General features: G+C 46.7%; 1 long non-coding RNA gene across 1 annotated transcript; it reads right to left on the reverse strand.

The window, feature by feature from the left end:
• Positions 1 to 484: 484 nt before the first annotated feature.
• On the reverse strand, positions 485 to 18,703 carry LOC126645464 (uncharacterized). The gene is made up of 2 exons (XR_007630125.1): positions 18,534 to 18,703; positions 485 to 2,398 (listed from the first exon to the last, which is right to left on the reverse strand). It is a non-coding gene; the product is annotated as an uncharacterized LOC126645464 (long non-coding RNA).
• Positions 18,704 to 20,260: the final 1,557 nt, after the last annotated feature.

Here is a 20,260-nt window from a genome sequence, read left to right on the forward strand (position 1 = left end):
ACTCAGCTCTGAATCACTGGTTCTGCTGTGGGCACAGACACAGTATACAAGGGGGATGAGGTCCCTAATGTGGATAAGGAAGGACATCCCACCCATGTGAGCCATGTGTGATGCCCAAGGAGCAGGTTGAGTCCCCCATGCCCTGTTCATTTCCATGCAGTAGTGCTACTCCCTGGTCCAAGTTCCACTCCATGGCTGGATGTTAGGATGAAAATAAAGTGCAAATATTATTGTTGGCAGAGATTACCAGCTCCCCACTGTGATTTTGGCATCTTTAAACGTCACGTTTTATTAATCCTCACCATACAATTAGCAGCATCGAAATGTGATGTCTGCAAACAAAGACATGAGCTTCAGTATCGTGTCTGTGAGATACAGGGGTTGGGCACTGCTGTGGTTTTGCCTTGGGTCAATTTGCTTTCACACTCCCCACACAATTACCACTAGTTGAGAGAAGGTTTATGCAGACAAAAGAGACTTGATCTGGGGGAAAATGTATTAGCATTTATTACTAATAAGCTAAAACTAAAGAACTATATCTACAATAATTCTACTTAAGTAAAAGTACTATGTATTTACAGAAATATTCCTCTCCCCCTTTTATATCAGTCCAAGGAGGAGAAGGAGTTCTTTTCTCCATTCTTGGAGTTCCAGCTTTCTCTCTCCAGTAACTCTGCAGCATGGATCTCTCACTAAGATCCCAACACCCCACCTGAGCGTGGGTTTCCTTCAGGGTCACAAAGTCTTCAACAGGACTCTGCCTCACCTCAGGTCTCTCATGAAGTCTCGACTTCTTGGTACATCATCTACGAGCTCCTCTGTGAGCTGCATGGGGGGTCTCCTCACCCCAACAAACTTCCATAGGTAGCAGGGATTACTTTTCAGTCTTTTCCCTGCTGAAGGGAGAGAGTAAAAGAGGAGGAGAAGCAAGTCCCCCTTTGCACAGTTCTTCTCTCTCCTCTGGCTGCTAATTTTGACCTTGGACACTCCATTTTCTCTTTGCTGCAATTCTTCTGCCACAGTTTCTGTCCAAGAAGTTTGTCTTTTAAAGTTTTTTTTTCTTCACTCTCTTACAGAAGAGAAGGGGGAGTTTCAATGCTATACCTGCCTCTGGCCCAGGGCTGGGGGAGGAGGGGGCCTAGCCCCCCTTGGGCCCACTGCTCTTCTACATGGCTGCTGCTCTTAATTTCAACTGTGCAATCCCCTTTTCTTCCGTTTTCTTAAATATGTAATTAGCAAAGGGGTTACTGAGAGTTTTAATTGGCTTCTTGTCCGAAAATTCACCTGGACAAAACCATTCTCAGTCCCAGGGGCTGGCCGACTGGGCAAAACCACTTGAATGTAAATATGCACGTTAAGGAGTTATATAGTGGGACTACACAAAAGATGGAGCTAGAGTCACCTGCCCTGAGTAGGGATGTGGTTCTCATGGTCTTTGTCTCCTTCTCCTGCATAGCTCAGGGAAGGGTTGCTTCAATAGAAAAATTGCTGTTTTCTGTCAGCTTTGCTGGATAAAGCATCTTGTCCTCAAAACCTGTCTTTTCCCAGTAAGTCTCCCTCCAGGAGTCTTGGCTTCAAAAGGAGACTTTCTTGGTGAACTGGCAGCTGCTATGGGGACAGCTCAGCAGCTGCTACTAGAGCTGTCTTCTTCCTTGACAGCCAAGGTGGGATGAGGGAGCAGAGGGTCACAAACCTCCTTGAAGCCACTGCTCAGGGCTGAGCTGTATTAAGATCTGTGAGAAATGCATCTGCCTAAATTAAGGTGCAAATGAGACCATATGCCCAAGTATAATAATACCTATTTTATTTAACAATAGAGGTGAGGTAGAGAGAAAGAAATAGAAAAAGGGGGAGAGAGTGAGATCAAGTAGGATAGTCACCACCTGTGTATCCAGCAGTGTCCTGTTGGTCCTCCTTCATCCTGGGCTTCTTGGTGGGAGTGGTGTCCCAGAGCCATTCTTCTGTGAATACAGTCCAAGTTCCAGGTATCCACAGGGTGGTTGCAGAGGCTGTGGTGACTTGGGGTGTGTGAGCAGTTTATTCCTTTCCCACAGTTTGTCACAGCTGGAATTGTTGTATAGATGCATTAATTAGGATGTGCTGACCAGATCTGGCCTCTGGTAGGCCTGGAATTAGCACCTTCCTGTTGCAAATTCCTCTCTTCTGTGCTTATCTGAAGTTCCCACTGGGGTGGATTATCTTGTGGCAACTTCCTTCTGTGGCCTTGACAGTGTTTGAGACAGGCCACAGTGCTCTTTAAGTCCTTACAAGCTGTGACAGTAGGATCACACATAGGAGGCACTGCCAGCTCCCCACATCAGCACTGGGAGAGGATCCCACCCTCCAGCACTGCCCAGCTGTGTTGCTTTAGGACCTGACGTGAATGAGGAACAGTCACCTGTGAAAGCCAAGAGAAGGAAAAGAACACCTTCTTCAGCTCACTGCCCCACACCAGCCCTGGGCTGAGCCCCCATGGACCTTCTGTGGCTGGAGATTTCTTCCACACAAACTTCAAAGGATTTATTCTCCTTCACTGGAGGACAGTGAAGCTCACAGCAGCAGCTGGTGCCATCAGCACCCACTGTAGAAATAAGCCACACAGAACCCCAGGGACCAGCTGTTCTTGCACATCTATTTTAGATACCAAGACCCTACACAGGGCCAGGGAACTGCTGAATAAACAGAAAATCTCCAACTACTTATTCTTGATGGCAACCTTTGCCCACCTTGAAAGAAGAAAATAGGAGGATATAATGGATGACACTGCGCAGACCCTGGTACAGTTCTGGAATATAATACAGTTCTGCCTGGCCAGTTTTCATGTTATTGTGCTCAGTCACCTGTACTTTTCTTGGGGCCTCACTATGGAATCAATCCATCACCTACAAACCTCACCAGCTATTTGGAAAGAGATGTATAACTTTCAGATAATCTGGGTAGTGGAAAATTTTATTTGAAGTCCCGGAAAAGAAGGAGCCAGGAAGAAAAGAAAAAAGCATCCCAGATTTTTCCTGCATCTTAAGAAAGAATACAGATGAAGATTTCTCCCAGACAGAAGGTGCTAGGACAGAAAGCTCTTGCTGCTTATGGAGTGCCCAGGGTGGCCCACCAACTGCACTAGAAATCACGAGTGTCAGGGCTTTCTTTCCTGAGGCAAGGGGCTGTTGTTTGCATGCAGAAACCCATTACTGAAATTGCCAGTCCAACTCCCAAAATTGAATACAAATGAAGATTCCTTCCAGACAAAACTGGCAGGAGAGAAAGCTCTTGCTGCCATGGAGTGCCCAGGGTGGTCCACCAACTGCATCTGACATGCAAAGGTTACAGGCTTTCTTTGCTTGGGTGAAAGGGCTGTCTTTCGTTTGCAGGAGCCCTGCCTTGAAATTGCCAATCCAACTCCCAAAAATTCAATACAGATGAAGATTCCTCCCAGACAAAAAGTGCCAGGACAGAAAGCTCTTTCTTCTTATCGAGTGCTTAGGGTGGTCCACCGACTGCACCTGAAACTCAAAGGTTACAGGCTTTCTTTCCTTGGGCACAGGGCTGTCATTTGCTTGCAGGAACTCTGCACTGACATTGCCAGTCCAACCCCTGAAATTGAATATGGATGAAGATTCTTCCCAGATAAAAGGTGCCAGGACAGAGAGCTCTTGCTGCTTACAGAGTGCCCAGGGTGGCCCACCAACTGCACCTGAAACCCAAAGGTTACAGGCTTTCTTTCCTGGGGGAAAGGGCTGTCATTCACTTGCAGAAGCCAAGTGTTTATTTTGCCAGTCCAACTCTCAAAATTGAATACAGACAAAGATTCCTGCCAGGCAAAAGGAAGCAGGACAGAAAGCTTATGCTGCTTGTGCAGTGCCCACAGTAGTCCATCAACTCCACCTGAAACCCAAAGGCTACAGGCTTTGCGTCCTGGGGAAAAGGGCTTTCAGGAGGCCTGCACTGAAATCACCAGTCCGACTCCTCAAATTGAATACCAATGAAGATTCCTCCCAGACCAAAAGAGGCAGTACAGAAAGCTATTGCTGTCCATGGAGTGCCCAGTGTGGCCTACCAACTGCATGTGACACAAAAGGGTTATGGGCTTTCTTTACTGGGGGAAAGGACTGTCCTTCACTTGCTGAAAGAAAGCCCTTTCCCCAAGGAAAGAAAGCCTGTAACCATTCAGTGTGAGGTGCAGGTTGTGGGCCATCCTGGGCATTCCACGGACAGCAAGAGCTTTCTGTCATGCCACCTTTTGTCTGGGAAGAATCTTCATCTGTATTCGATTTTGACAGTCGGACTGGCAATATAAAATGTTTGGCTCCTGCAAGTGAAGGACAGTCCTTTCCCCCAGGAAAGAAACCCTTTAACCTCTATGTTTCAGGTGCAGTTGGTGAGCCACTCTGGACATTCCACAAGCAAGAAGCAAGAAGCAAGAGCCACTCTGGACATTCCACAAGAACTTTCTGTCCTGGCATCTTTTGTCTGGGAGGAATCTTTGCCCATATTTAATTTATGCAGTTGGACTGGCGATTTCAGAACAGGGCTCCTGCAAGGGAGTGATAGTCCTATCCCCCAGGAAAGAAAGCCTGTAACTTTTGCATGTCAGATGCAGTTGGTGGGCCACCCTGGGCACTCCATGGCCAGCAAGAGCTTCCTGGCACCTTTTGGTGGGGAAGGAATCCCCATCTGTATTCAGTTTTGGGAGCTGGACTGGCAATTTCAGTGCAGGCTTCTTCGAGTGAACAATAGCCCTTTCCCCCAGGAAAGAAAGCCTGTAACCTTTTGGGTTTCAGGTGCATTTGATGGGCCACCCTGGGAACTCCATAAGCAGCAAAACTTCGCACCTTTTGTTTGGGAAGAATCTGTGGAGGATCATGACCAGAGCAAGCACACAATAGGTTAACAAAGCAGTGGACATTGCCAGAATGGAAAAGAACATAGTAGAAAATAGGAGGAGGTGGTGACCACAGTCCCTAGACTCAGACGGAGTGATCTTCATCTGACTTAAAGCACGAAGATGACTGAAGGAAAGAAGAATGCATCTTGAAAGCTGATAGGTATAAAGATGGACGTTAGTTGTTAAAAGGTAGAAATATGCATACTGTAATGTCATAGGGCCAAGTACTTCTTGTTGATAGGTTGAAGATGCTTTGCTTTGCTCACAGAGCTGAAATGAAACTAGTTCCTCTATAAAGGCTTGAAACAAATAATAAATGATTTTCTTGATGACCAGTGAGAGTGTCCGTGTCACAGTTGCTACAGAATCTTTGTCTGTATTTAATTGAGAGAGTCATACTAGCAATTTCCAAGCATGATTCTTCCAAGTGAATGGCAACCCTTCCCGCAGGAAAGAAAGCCTATAAGCTTTGTGTTTCAGGTGCTGTTGATGGGCTACCCTAGGCACTCCAAGAGCAGAAGAGCTTTCTCTCCTGGCATCTTTAGTCTGGGATGACTCTACGTCTGTATTCAATTTTGGGAGTCAGACTGGCAATTTCAGCACATGGCTCCTCCAAGCACACAACAGCCCTTTCCCTAAGGAAAGACCTTACCCTCTTGCTTTATCGTGCAGTTGGTGGGCCACCCTGGGCACTCCATGGGCAGCTAGAGCCTTTTTTCCTGGCCCCTTTTGTCTGGGAGGAATCTTTGTCCTTATTCAATATGGGGAGTTGGACTGGCAATTTCATCGCAGGGCTCCTGCAAGCAAAAGACAGTCCTTCCTCCCAGGAAAAAAAAGCCCTTAGCTTAGGTCTCTCATGCAGGTGGTGGTGGGCCACTCTTGACGCTCCATGGGCAGCAAGAGATTTCTGTCCTGGCATCTTTTGTTTGGGATAATCTTCGTCCATATTCAATTTAGGGAGTCAGACTGGCAATTTCAGTGCAGGGTTTCTGCAAGAGAACGACAACACTTCCTCCAGGAAAGAAAGCCCTTATCCTCGGTCTCTCATGTGCAGTTGGTGGGCCACTCTGGGCACTATATAAGCAGCAAGATCTTTCTGTCCGGACACTGTTTGGGAGAAATATTCGTCTGTATTCAGTTTTGGGACCTGGACTGGCAAAATAAAAGCTTGGCTCCTGCAAGTGAATGACAGCCCTTTCCCTAAGAAAAGAAAACCTGTAACCTCTATGTTTCAGATGCAGTTAGTGGGATGTCCTGGGCACTCCACGAGCAGAGAAGCTTTCTGTCCTGGCTCCTTTTGTCTGGGAAGAATCTTCATCTGTATTTAATTTAGAATCTTCATCCGTATTTAAATGTCAGACAGGCAATTTCAGCACCGGCTTTCCACAAGTGAATATGAACTGTTTCTCCCCAGGAAAGAAAGCCTGTAACCCTTTGGTGTCATGTCCCATTGGTGGGCCAACCTGTGCATTCCATAAGCTGAAGAGCTTTCTGTCCTGGCACCTCTTCTCTGGGAGGAATCTTCAGCCATATTCAATTTTGGGTGTTGGACTGGCCATTTCAGTGCAGATTTCCTGCAAGAGAACTCCAACCCTTTCCCCAGGAAAGAAAGCCCTTACCCTTGGTCTTTCCTGTGCAGGTGATGGGCAACTCTTGGCACTACATGGGCAGCATAAGCTTTCTGTCCTGGCACTTTTTGTCTGTGAGGAATCTTCATCCATATTCAATTTTGAAGAGTTGGACTGGCAAAATAAACACTTGGCTCCTGCAAGTGAATGACAGCACTTTCTCCCAGAAAAGAAAGCCTGTAGCCTTTGGGTTTCAGGTGCATTTGGTGGGCCACCCTGGGCACTCTGTAAGCAGCAAGAGCTCTCTGTCCTGGCACCTTTTGTCTTGGAGATATCTTCATCCATATTCAATTTTGGGAGTCAGAGTGGCAATTTCAACCCTTGACTTTTGCAAGTGAACTTCTGCCCTTTGCCCAAGGAAAGAAAGCCTGTAACCTTTGGGTTTCAGGTTCAGTTGATGGGCCACCCTGGGCACTCAATGGGCAGCAAGATCTTTCTCTCCTGACATCTTTTACCGGGGAGGAGTCTTTCTTCATACTGAATTTTAGAGCAGGCCTCCGGAAAGCAAACGACAGCCTTTTCTCTGAGGAAAGAAAGCCTTTAGCCTTGTTCTCTCAGTGTAGGTGGTGGTCCACTCTGGGCACTCTATTGCCCACTTTTTGTCTGGGAGGAATCTTCGTCTGTATTCAATTTGGGGAGTTTGACTTTCAATTTCATCAGTTGGCTCCTGCAAGTGAATGACAGCCCTTTCCCCCAGGAAAGAAAGCCTATAACCTCTGGCTTTCAGGTGCTGTTAGTGGGCCTCTGTGGACACTCCATAAGCAGCATGAACTATCTCTCCTAACACCTTTTGCCTGGGAGAAATCTTTGTCCGTCTTCAGTTATGGGAGTCATACTGGCAATTTCAGAGCACAGTTCCTGCAAGCGAATAAAAGCCCTATCCGCCAGGAAAGAAAGCCTGTAGCCTTTGAGTATCAGGTAAATCAGTAAAATCAGTGGCGAGTTTTCCTTCTGGGATGCTTGGTACAGGCTCAGCTGCTATGGTCTATCGGGTTATCAAATGAGATATGCGAGACTGGAAGAGAAGGTGAGAGTCTGTGTATGTGAGAAGGAAAGAGCAGAGCCTCAGGGTGTAATGTATAGTTGAAAGGCTGCAAGGAGAAGGGCTAAACCAGCAAATGGTTGTACCCTGGCCCATTTTACTCTGTGGGAGCTGTAGTGGACACTCTGGACTGAGCCAGCCTCAAAGTGCTTCAGGGTACATCCATGACATCTTGGGCATGGATCCCATGTGGTATAATGGAATAATTTCTTACAGTTCTTTCATGGTTTATATACCCTCTTACATCAGCAGTAAATTCTCTGTATCTACTTTTTAGTTAAGCATTCACTGCCCATGAGAAAAATACTTCCAAGCAATTTCCCACGCACAAAGATACATCTCACCACGTCCACTTTTATCTTGCCCAGATAAAAACCCTTAAGTTTCTCCCAGGGTCATATAATCTCAGTTCCCTACATACATCTAGCTGGGAAGAACATGCAATGCAGAGTGCAGTGGGTAGTGTTTAAACGCCTCAAGGCAAAAAGGACTGCCACTCCATTGTGAGTGCATAGAAGGGTGCAATTAGAAGGGGTAGGACACGGAAAGCTTTCTTTCTTGTCACACTTCTGTCATAGGTTTGCTTGTTCTAAAAAAAATCCAACTTGGAATTTTTTCCCTCTACCACTGTGAAAGAAAGGTGTTGAATGAGGGAGGGAGAGGGGGTGGCTGGAGTGATTCACGCACACACAAAAGAGCTAGCTGGTAGCCCCACATTCCAAGCTAATTGGCCGCAGAAGACTGGGGGGGGGGGGGAGGTGTTTTTTTCCTCCTGGGGAAACTGTAACTCCTTACTGCACTTTTGCCCTGACTCAAGGACCTTCCTTGAGGTATGTGTGTGCAGGGGAAGCTCTGGGATTCATTTTCTTTTTGGCTGGATCATCTGGCTGCCTTTGGCCCTGGTCCACCTCTGTTCTTGTGTGCCCTGTTCTGCCCATGGCCTGGACTTGCCTGGGGTTTCATCGGAGAAGTGAGTGCCATCTCGGCCGGATGCTTCCCTAGAGCCCTCTCTCCTCACTTTTCCTCTGCACAAGATACCTGTCCCATCTCTCGGTTTGTTTCAGCTCAGATATTAAGACCCTCATTGCGATAAGTACCTTTGAGTTTGTGCATTGGGTTTATGAAATGGCAAACTTAGCACCTCTAAGTCTCATCTGGAATATGTCCTCAAGGATGCACTCCTGCTCAAGCCTAAACTGCTTCCTCTAGGAATTAAAGGATAATGGCACTCATCCTTATGGAGAAATGCAGGGGGGCAATTTTGCCCAACTGTTCATCCATTTCCCCTTTGAATCCAGTACAATTGCTTCTGGGAAGTTTAAATTCTCCTTAGATGTCAGAGATGTGTTACTTTTCGGGCTTTTTGTGCAAGTTTGTGCCACTATGCCATACCCAATCTACAAAGCTAGGGCCAAGAATTATCAAGAATGGATCCAGAAGCCTACCCCAGGTGTGGGAAATCTTGAGTGGCATGGGTTGTGGGAGGATAGGGGCAAATTCCTAGAAATTTTTCGGCTCCTACAACATGGAAGCTCACCCTTGAACAACTTCCAAATCCTACAAAAATAATGAAAGCCATGAGGGAGAGAGGCCATGATAGACCCATGGAGAGGCAGCTGGCAGCTGCATGTGGAGCTTTGGCCATTCCTTACCAGAAGCTGTTTGGTATGGTGCAGCACTTCCAGGGAAAAGGAAAGGATGAAAACAATGCCTGATACCAGGGTGACTCAGGATATGGCCAAATCAAAGGAACAGACCAAGCCACTGGAGGTTGCCCCTACTCAAAAGAGGAAATGTAAGACCAAATCTGTTTGCCACATTGGTGATGATGGGGAGGCAGGACCCTTACAGGCAGCAGGCCCAGAACCAGAAATCATTACTGAGTCCTTATCATATAACAACCTCCAGAGCTTACGAGCAAACATTATTCGTCACTCAAATGAGCCCATCCTGACTTGGATGATCCGAGTTTGGGACTCTAGGGGTGATGCCATAAACCTTGATGGTAGCGAAGCAAGGTTCTTGAGGTCTGTTGCCCAGGATGTAGGTATTGAGAAGACGTTTGAGACAGAATCAAAACCCCTGTCTCTCTGGGTCTGGCTTTTGGATGGTGTGAGGGAGAGGCTCATTTACAGAAATTCCTTGCAGGCACGCCATTATGCAAAGGGCTGGAAGACCATAGAGGAGGGGATCCTATGCCAGAGGGAAATGGCACTGTTGGAGGTACTTTTTGGAAGGGATGAGCAACAATCCTGACAGGGTTAGGTGTACACCACAGGTGTGGTGGAGCCTCACATGTATGGGGACACCCATACATGCCAGTTATCGTTGCAAGCTGGGGAGAAGCCAGAGCCAGTGATGTCTATAATAAATAAACTTTGGTTGTAGGTCAGTATGATTGAAGGCCCGCTACAGGCTTGCATCTCCACTGTAGAGACATAGACCTCAAGACACTAACTACAGAGGTGAAAGATAAACAGGAGAGACTGAGAGAGAGGATCAAGGGAAACAGCTTCCGTATGGCACCAGTGAGAACCATATGCCCCCCAGCTAGAGAGAGTGGACAGACCTCGCAAACCAAGCTGTGTATTTCCTAGCTGAGCATGGAGAAGATATGAGACAGTGGAACAGGAAACCCACCCGTGTTCTAGCAGACAGAGTACGAGAGCTGAAGGAGGGAGAAAAAGGGAAGTTAATGAAAGTGAGTGCAGTAGCAGTATCCCAAACAATGCACACCAGCACCACACAGCAAACAAAACCAACTGCAACTGGAAGAATCAATGAAAAGCCCACCACCTTGTGGACAACCAGAGAACTACACCAGAAATTACAAATCACTGATTACTACGCAATTATTAGAAATTAATTACCTAAATAACTAATAATAATAATGGCCAGTCTTCGCGAGCGAAGATCCGGGGAAGGTCTTTACACCTTCCAGCCTGCACATTGGATTTTTTAGGTGAGACACAGTGTGCGCAGAACTGAGCCCACCCTTTAATCCTAAGGTTCATCTGCTGGGGCCAAGCGAGATTGGACGGTGGCACTGAGGTCCTTAGGACGTAGGTGGGTTGCCTTTTTAAGGGCTAACGAGCCCCACCTGCCCGGGAGTGGCCCTGACCGGGAATCGAACCTGGCTCTCGGCGGTGATAGCGCCGCGCCTTTGCCACTAGACCACCAGGGGCTCCACCTAAATAACTACCCAACCAATAAAGTAATTAACCAATTAACCAATTAAATATTTAACCTATTAACCAATTAAGAAATTAACTGATTAACCAAATAACTAAGTTACCAAGTAATTAACCAATTTAAACCATGAAGCAACTAAGTAATTACTTAATTAATTACCTAATTACTACTCCACATGGCAGCAACTAATCAATTGCAGATGACCCACACCCCATTCTACTCTACAGTACTAATTAATAACCTGTTAATTATGAATTAATTAATTTTTTCAACTGCCCGCCTGTACACAGACTAGAAAATGACGATTGTGCAACCAATTAAGTAATTAAATAACGACATTTTCCAATAATGGATTGTTTTTCACTAATCACTTAAATGGCAGATGAATTTTTTTTGCACTAATGAAGTAATTAACGTTGCTTACCCAATTAACAAATGAGGTTTTCCCCCAGTAATTATGTAATTATTTTTTGTGAAACAGCACTGCCACCTAGTGACCAAACACAGGAACTGCAAAAAAACACGTTTAGAGCGAACACTGCCACCTACTGACAAAACAGGACAACTACAAGACAAGAAACTGCACCAGCATGACCCAGAGAACAAAACTGACAACTGCAACCAGAAAAATCAATGAAAAGCCTGTGACCTTGTGGACAACTAGAGAACTACAGCAAAAATGACAAATCACTGATTACTAAGCAATTAATTAGAATTTAATTACCTAAATAACTACCCAACCAATAAAGTAATTAACCAATAAAGTGTTTAACTGGTTAACCAATTAAGAAATTAACTGATTAACTGTGGTAGTTTTAATCCAGGCCTTCCTTGGTGACCAGTTGGTAACCAAGGAAGTGGCCATGTTCCCAGTATTCCATTTGATTTTTACATAAACGAGGGTGTAAATAAGAAGAGAGGAGAGACCTTCATTCTCTTCTCTTCCAGTGAGGTTCGAGAGCAGTGGGTCCTTGTGTTGGTCTCGCTTATCTGGAGTCTGAGGCCTGCAGTAACCACTGGTCTACCACATGGGAGATTTGGAGAGTGCTGGCTGTGTCTGCCGATCTTGTTTTTTCTGAGGGATGTGGTGAGATTTGTTTTGCTAGTTATTTTTGCTAGTTCTTGGGTTTGATTGTATATATCTGTATATCCTGCTTTTACCCCTTTATGTCCCTTTTTTCCCCTTTCCCTTCAGAGAGTGTTTGGATTCCCTTCGCTGCATACATAGCATTTTAATTGTATTTAACTGTAATAGACATAAATATATATATATTTTTATATAATTAGATTGATTTCAGGCTCTTCAATTTTTTAAGGTTTTTTTTCCTTTGCCCTAAGAAAAGAAAGGAGGGGGAATGGGTTGTTACTGTGAGTTTGGGCATTTGGCAGGGAGCCAGGTCCAAACCATCACAGATTTTTTTGGTGGCCCATATAGGGATTGTTTTGGTTATCCTGGTTTGCTTTGGAACAGTTACTGGATAAAGTGCCAAGAGAGGCTTGTTTATATAAACATACTTATTATTTGGGAACAAAGAGAACTAATATATAAACATGGTCTTTTTATTCAATTTTTTGGTCATCCTAGCTATTTTTATATATGTCTATGGATTTCCTATAAGAAGGAAACCAGAAGGCATCTACCAATTTCTACCTTTCCTCACTTATGACCTCAAGGGCCTAGTAGCAGAGGGCCCATGGACTGGAATTGGTCCCAATCCTGACATAAATTGTTTAACAACGGTGCTATTATTGATAAAGGCCATGGAAATAATATTTAAAATTGGAAAGGTAGTGTGGTACTGTTTTCCTTGTTGCGGGAGAGGCCGAACCTTGAAAGGATTTGCTGGAATTTTAGGAAGGCCCTTGAAAAAGCCAGTCTCTGGATGGCAAGGAACGTGGGTGAATTTTGGCAAATTGGTAAGATGCGTGACACCTCCCATTAGTTCATGACAGAACAAGTGTTTGATCCTGATGAGATGGCATGTTGTTTAGTGGAAGGGTGTTTTTCTTATGAGGACCCAAACATGCAGTTCTTTGGTTTGTCCTGGGGCTGGTGAGTGCTTATTGAGCTGCCATTGACTATTCTGGGCAGGCTAAGGCCGAGGCAGAAACTCAAACCATGCCCCCTGGGACCAGCGCCGCCTCTACTACATCCACTGGAAGCAGAACTCAAACTACACCACCTGAGATACCCCTTGCCCCTGTAGTGACAAGTAAGAGATGGACATTAATGCCCGACAGCGTTAGTCTACAACCAATGGGAGATCAAAGCAAGTCAGATGATAGTGGAGAAGGGCCCGATACTGATACCAGTACCAGTAGTCAACAAAACCAAAACCCGCCAAGAATGGAAAGTGAAGTTTTGTGATCAATGACCCCGGCAGAACTTCGGGACTTGCGAAAAGATTACACTCGTCAGCCTGGTGAACGAATTCTATTGTGGCTGCTTCAATGCTGAGACGGTGGGGCTAGAGCTCACATATTGGCAGGTCATGAAGCACAACAACTAGGATCCCTCACCAGAAATCACAAACTTGAACAATTAGTTGCAGACGCGAAACCAGAAACCAGTCTTTAGGCGCGGCTTGTCACAGCTGTTAAAGAAAAGTATCCATTCAAAGACTATTTACCATGCCCCCCGAGGAAGTGGACAAAGGTAGAAGAAGCCATCCAGTACTTAAGAGAATTGGCATTGTTGGAACTTATGTATGATGGTGTCAATGTCTCAATACGATGTCTCAATACGATGGTGTCATTGATGAACCAGAGGGTGTCACTTGCACAATACCTATGTGGAGAAAGATAATCCAGGGTGCTTCTGCATCTTACGTCTATGTCTTGGCAGTAGTGATGCTTCCAAACATGCAAGAAATGCTTGTGGGCACGCTGTGTACTGTGTTACAACATATAGAAGAAACAGTAGAATCCAGGAATGCATTTTCTAGAGAAAACTCTGATTCCAGTTACAGATGAACACCTGCAAAGAGGGGTCTTATGAGCGCTCTGAATATGAGGATGACTACGGAGACTGCAAAGACTGACACTACAGAGATAGATCAGCCGAACGGTCTCGACCATGACCTTGGTCCCGGTCCTGGTCCCACTCTCAATCTCCTTCCATCACATGCAGAAGGAGAGAAAGCCCTAAGCGTAGATCACATAATGAACTGCGGTCTTATCTGTGTGCTCAGGGAGAGAACATGAGGAAGTGGGATGGAGAATCTACTTCCAAACTTGAAACCAGATTGAGAGAACTAAGGCAAAAGGAAGGCGATAAGAAAGTCATCTACGTGGTAGATGCAGATGTCCCGAAAAGAGAACTGCGATCTCCAAGACACAGGAAGAGTGAGGTCCGTTTCTGGGATGACAAGAAAGCCTCTGACAAACCACAGCAAAGATCCAACAGTGAATGCTCAAACCAGAACCAATAGAGGCCTTTGACCAGGAGAAGGAGAGGGACGAGAGAGATAACAGAGTTTACTAGGCTGTGTGGGTTTGATGGCCTGGCACATCAGATCCTCAAAGATGCCAGGCTTTAATAGATACCGGTGCACAGTGCATGTTAATGCCTTCAGGACACGTGGGCACGCTGTGTACTGTGTTACAACATATAGAAGAAACAGTAGAATCCATTCCAGTAGAAGAAACAAAGACTGTTTCCATTTCTGGGGTGACAGGAGGGTCTCAAGACCCATCAGTGGTAGAGGCTGAAATAAGCTTGACAGGAGACCAATGGGAAAAGCATCCCATTGTGATGGGGCCAGAACACCCTTGTATCCTTAGTACTGACTACCTCAGGAGAGGATACTTTAAGGACCCAAAGGGGTACCGATGGGCTTTTGGTGTAGCCGTGGTGACTGAAGAGGAGTCCAAACTATTATCTGCCCTACCTGGACTCTCAGAAGATCCTTCTGTTGTAGGATTACTGCAAGTCGAAGATCAGCGAGTGCCAACAGCCACTAAGGCAGTTCACAGGCAACAGTACCGGACAAATCGAGATGCTGTGATCCCCATCCATAAGATGATCTGGAGACTGGAAAGCCAAGGGGTGGTCAGTAAGACACACTCACCCTTCAACAGCCCTATTTGGCCTGTATGTAAATCTGATGGAGAATGGAGACTGACTGGGCTATCGTGGCTTAAATGAAGTCACACCACCATTGAGTGCTGCTGTTCCAGACATGCTGGAGCTCCAGTACGAACTGGAGTCCAAGACAGCAAAGTGGTGCCACTACTGACATCGCAAATGTGTTCTTCTCCATTCCCTTGGCAGCAGAGTGCAGGCCACAGTTTGCTTTCACCTGGAGGGGTGTGCAATACACCTGGAATCGACTGCCCCACGGGTGGAAGCACAGTCCAACCATTTGCCATGGGCTGATCCAGGCCACCCTGGAGAAGGGCAAGGCCCCAGAGCACCTGCAGTACATTGATGACATCACTGTATGGGGGGACACAGCAGAAAAAGTTTTCAAGAAAAGAGAGAAAATCATCCAGATTCTCCTGAAAGCCATTTTGCCATCAAGAAGAGCAAAGTCAAGGGACCTGCCAGAGAGATCCAGTTCCTGGGAGTGAAATGGCAAGATGGATGATGACAAATACCAACAGACATCATCAATAAGATTGTAGCCATGGCTCTGCTGACCAACAAGACAGAGACACAAGCTTTCCTGGGAGCCACAGGCTTCTGGAGAATGCACATCCCTGAGTACAGCCAGACTGTGAGCTCTCTTTACTTCGTGACCCATAAAAAGAATAGCTTTCAATGGGGTCCTGAACAACAGCAAGCGTTCAAACAGATCAAGCAAGAGATTGCACACACCGTGGCTCTTGGGCCAGTCAGGATGGGACCAGAATGTACTTTATTCTGCAGCTGGGGATAAAGGTCCTTCCTGGAGCCTCTGGCAAAAGGCGCCTGGTGAGACACGAGGTCAACCACTTGGTTTCTGGAGCCAAAGCTACATGGGTTCTGAAGCCAACTACACCCCTGTGGAGAAGGAAATTCTGGCAGCCTATGAAGGCATACAAGCAGCTTCAGAGGTGGTTGGCACTGAAGCACAGCTCTTCCTGGCAGATGAGGAAGAAGAAGAAGAGCAAGTGAGTCGAGCTGAAGAAGCTCCTCCATATAATCAGCTGCCAGATGAAGACACACGCTATGACCTTCTCACTGATGGTTCTTGCTGTATTGTAGGAAGGAACCGGAAGTGGAAAGCAGCCGTTTGGAATCCCACCTGACAAGTGGCAGAAGCTGCCAAAGGTAAAGGCATTTTTTTTATAATTTTCTTCCTTTGCCCTAAGAAAAGAAGGGAGAGGGAAGGGGTTGTTACTGTGAGTTCGGGCATTTGGCAGGGAGCCAAGTCCGAACCATCACATTAACCAATTGACTAATTAACTAAATAAGTAAATAACTAGGTAACTGATTAACTAATTAATTAATTAACTAATTAAAACCATGAAACAACTAAGTAATTAGTCCTGTGCACAGGGCAGGACACAGGCTGTGTGGATCAGGTGTGCAGCAGTAATGGGCAGAGCTGCTTTGGGGAGGGCAGGAGGATGATTGCTTCCTTCAGCCCCCATGGGACTCTGAACAAAAGGGGGAGATTTTCAACATTTCCCAGTGGGTTCAGGGCATAGTGTAACACCTGGGAGGTGCTGAAATGCTTTAGGCATCAGAGCCATCCACCTGGAACCACAAACCACACAAAAACCAGGTTTGGGGTGGTGTCAAACAGGGGGAAAAGGAGATGTGGGATGGAACCACATGGGTGGGAAAATTCTTGTCTAGTAAATCCTCAGTAATGGGAATGTGGAAGGGGCATGGGGCTGAGCTCTCTCCAGAGCCACAGCTGGGCAGGGCATTAATTTCTTGATCCTCACAGATGACAGATGGTGAATCTGGGATCCCCATGGTGTCTCAGTGTGTGCAGCACCTGGGGAGCTGCAGGCTCTCAGCCTGTGCCTTTTTCCTCCCAGGCAGCAGGTCCAGCTCCCAGGCAGGCACAGCCATCAATGGTGAATGATTCCCTCCTCACACACTCAGGGACCCTCAGCATCAGGGCCAAGGCTGCCCAGCTGCCACCACCAGGACATGAGGAGGTTCATCAACTGGGATCTCACTGGACTATAATGGCATATCCTGCTCACTGCTTCCTCTCCCCATCACACCTTCTCTGGTCTCTTCTCTTTTTCTAAGAGCCCATGTCAGCCATTTGGGCAGATTTGCATGAGCTGGTTGGTTCCACATTCATCTAAAGGGTCAAGATGGGAGCTGGGGGTGGAGTTCAGTGTCTGGGATGGTCCCTGCACAGGACACCAAGAATCATGAACTCTACATTTCTCTAACAGACAGCAACCCCTCGACTAAGACAATATTCCCTGTCAGAGGCAAGTGATAACTTGTGAACCCTTTCCACTCTTCTTTCCTCCTGGATATGTTTTGTCCACATTGTGACCCACCCTTCTTCCACGGTCAACCATTTTCCTCTGGATCTGAATCCTGCGTTGTGTCCTCACCTTGCTCCTCATGTCGTCCGCCCCCATCAGCACCCTCGTCCTGGAAAGATGGGGCCACTGAGCACTGGGAGAGCCCAGCCTGGAGACATCCCCATGCCCATCAGTTCCCTCGGATGCTCTCCCTGCCCTGTACTCCCTGCTGTCCCCGTGTCTCTGCCCCCTAGCCTGAGTGGGACCAACCCCACCCCCAGCTCCCCTTTGGGCTCAGCCCGCTTGGGGCAGTGCTCAAGGGCTGTGCTGCCATTGCCCTGCTCTGCTTTGCTCAGCCCCTGCTCTCTGCTCACACACAGCCCTGGGGAACTTCACAGAATCACACCCAGTAGTCCAAGTTGGAAGGGACCCACCAGGAACATCGAGTCCAACTCCTGAGCCTTCTCTGGACCATCCCCCAGAGTCACACCACGTGCCCGGGAGTATCGTCCAAATGCTTCTTGTACTTGCACCAAGCCAGCGGTGCTGAACCCCCACACAGGCACCTCCTGCTCCCAGACAGCAGCATCTCCAGTCTTTGGGTAAGGGAGGGGGAATGCAGCCATCTCCTAAGTTATCCCAAATAGGGCATTCCCGTTGAACCTTCATGTCTGCCTCACCCCTCTGGGAGGATCTGTGGGCATGTGCTGGGAATTCCTGGAGGCACTACCATTGCTGGAGGAGCTGCATTTCTGCTGTTCCCCCCACTGTCCCGGTTTTAGTTCTTCTGAAGGAAACATTTGCTTGGAGAGGCCTCAAAACACCCCCAGGTCCTTCTCCATGCAATACCCCCACTCCCAGTTTTGTGAAATCATCTGGTGCAGGCAGGGAAGGTGTCCACACAAGTTCTCTGAGAGGGGCAAGGGAAAATGGGAAGAACCTGGAAGATCTCTGGGCTGTAAACAAAGTATGAATTTGCACCTCTCCCAATTTAAAGAAACACAAGTGTTTGGCTAAGGAGGATGAACTAGGAGGAAGACCAAACTCCTCCCTCTAAGCAATTTTAAATCCGAAATTAAGAGACTCCAAGTATGGAGTGTAATAAACTATATTTTAAAGGGGATTCTTTTTTGTTAAGCTTAGTAAAACTTCAGGACATTGATATGTGATTTCCGTGTGTATTTCCCACATATCTGTTAACTGCTTCTAACAAGCTGCTGTTTGTTCCTGAGGCTGATAAGGAAGGGGGGAGGGAAGTCTGGCACTGTAATTAACTGCACCAGCTGGGGACACTGAGAAACTTCCTCTAAACAAGAAGTCAAAGTGATTTATATAGACGATAAGACTGGAAGGGGAGGAAAAATACCTATTAAAGGCGCATGCTCCAAGCCGGGTTCATCTTGCGGACATCGAGGAAGACTAAAAATCTTCATCACAGAGACCCCGGCCCACAAAGAAAACCCCAGACCACGGACGCCGGTAACACAGCCCAGGAACATGCATGGGGAAAACTTTGCAACTGAGCATGTGCAAAAAGCACATGCCCCGGGCTATGTATGGATAAAAACCTATGTACTGAGCATGTCTGGACGGTGAACCGGAGGGTTCAAAAGGGGAAGTTTGAGAGCTTGAGGGGGGGCGGCGGCGGCGAGCTGTGAGAGAACTTTCTTTTGTTCTAAACAGCACCCCCCCTCCCGGCGCGCCGATTGTTTATCTACCGCTTACTAATAAATTTGCTTGCTATTGTAAATTGGCTTCTTCAATTCCTTTAAGGCATTGCTGGTAACCTATAACATGGAGAGGAAGTATGGAGAAGGGAAAACAACCCAGCCCTTTAATAAAATATATTTGTGTGTTGGCAGAACAACGAAAGAGCACAAAAACAACCAAATAATCCTGTACCAAAAATCCCCCTCAAAAAAGGGAACAGTCCGGTATTCCTCGCTTTTTGGTGCAATTCCAATCCCGGTCAGCAGGGGCCGCTGTTGGATCACCAGAGGGGCAGAGCCTGCAGGGGCTCCTTGACAAGGGCGATTTTCGCTCCACGCAGCGAGAAGGGGAAGAGAAAGGGGATGTTTCTACCTCATCCAACCCTAACCCTAACCCTAACCCTAACCCTAACCCTAAACCTAACCCTAACCCTAACCTTATCCCTTACTCTAACCATAAAGTTACCTAAACCCTAACCTTAACCCTAAACCCCAACCCTAACCCTAAACTCTAACCCTAACCCTAACCCTAACCCTGACCCTGACCCTAACCCTAACTCTATTCCCTACTCTAACTCAAATGTTACCTAAAACCTAACCCTAATCTAATTCTTACCCCTAACCCTAACATTAAGCCCTAACCCCTAAACCAAACCCTAAAAACTAAGCCTAAATGTAAGCTTAAACCTAGTGCTAAACCCTAACCCCCTAACCCAAACCCTAAACCTTAACCCCAAAAAAACTCTAAACCCTAAACCCAAACCCTAAACACAAACCCTAAACCCTAAACCTAACCCTAAAATCTAAGCCTATGCCTAACCCTAACCCTAATCCTAAACCCTTACCCTAAGCCAAACCCTAAACCCTAACCCTAACCCTAATTAAAAGGACATTGGTGACATCACTGGGGACGAGTGTCATCACAGGGGATTGGTAAAAACAAAAAGATATCTGTGATGTCACAGGGACATTGGTGACATCACACGGGACATCAGTGACATCACATAAAACATCAGTGACATCACAAGTACATGGCTGACATCAAAGAGACATCATTGACCTCACTGGGGATATTGCTGACATCACAGGGGACAGTGGTGACATCACAGGGCCATGGGTGACATAATTGAGTAGCAGTGACATCACAATGGACTGGTGACAGCAAAGGGACAGGTGTGGAATCACAGGGACATCGGTGACATCACAGGGGTCTGGTGACATCACAAGGATATCGGTGACAATACGGGAACAAGGTGCCACTGCTGGCATGTCACAGGGACATCAGTGATATGAAAGGAGTCTGGTGACACCGCAGGGACATGAGTGACATCACTGAGGACCAGTGACATCACAGATAACTGGTGAAAACAAAGGGACAGTGGTG

This window comes from Myiozetetes cayanensis, unplaced genomic scaffold, assembly GCF_022539395.1.
Source record: "Myiozetetes cayanensis isolate MyiCay16 unplaced genomic scaffold, myiCay2020 scf30, whole genome shotgun sequence".
Taxonomy (NCBI): domain Eukaryota; kingdom Metazoa; phylum Chordata; class Aves; order Passeriformes; family Tyrannidae; genus Myiozetetes; species Myiozetetes cayanensis.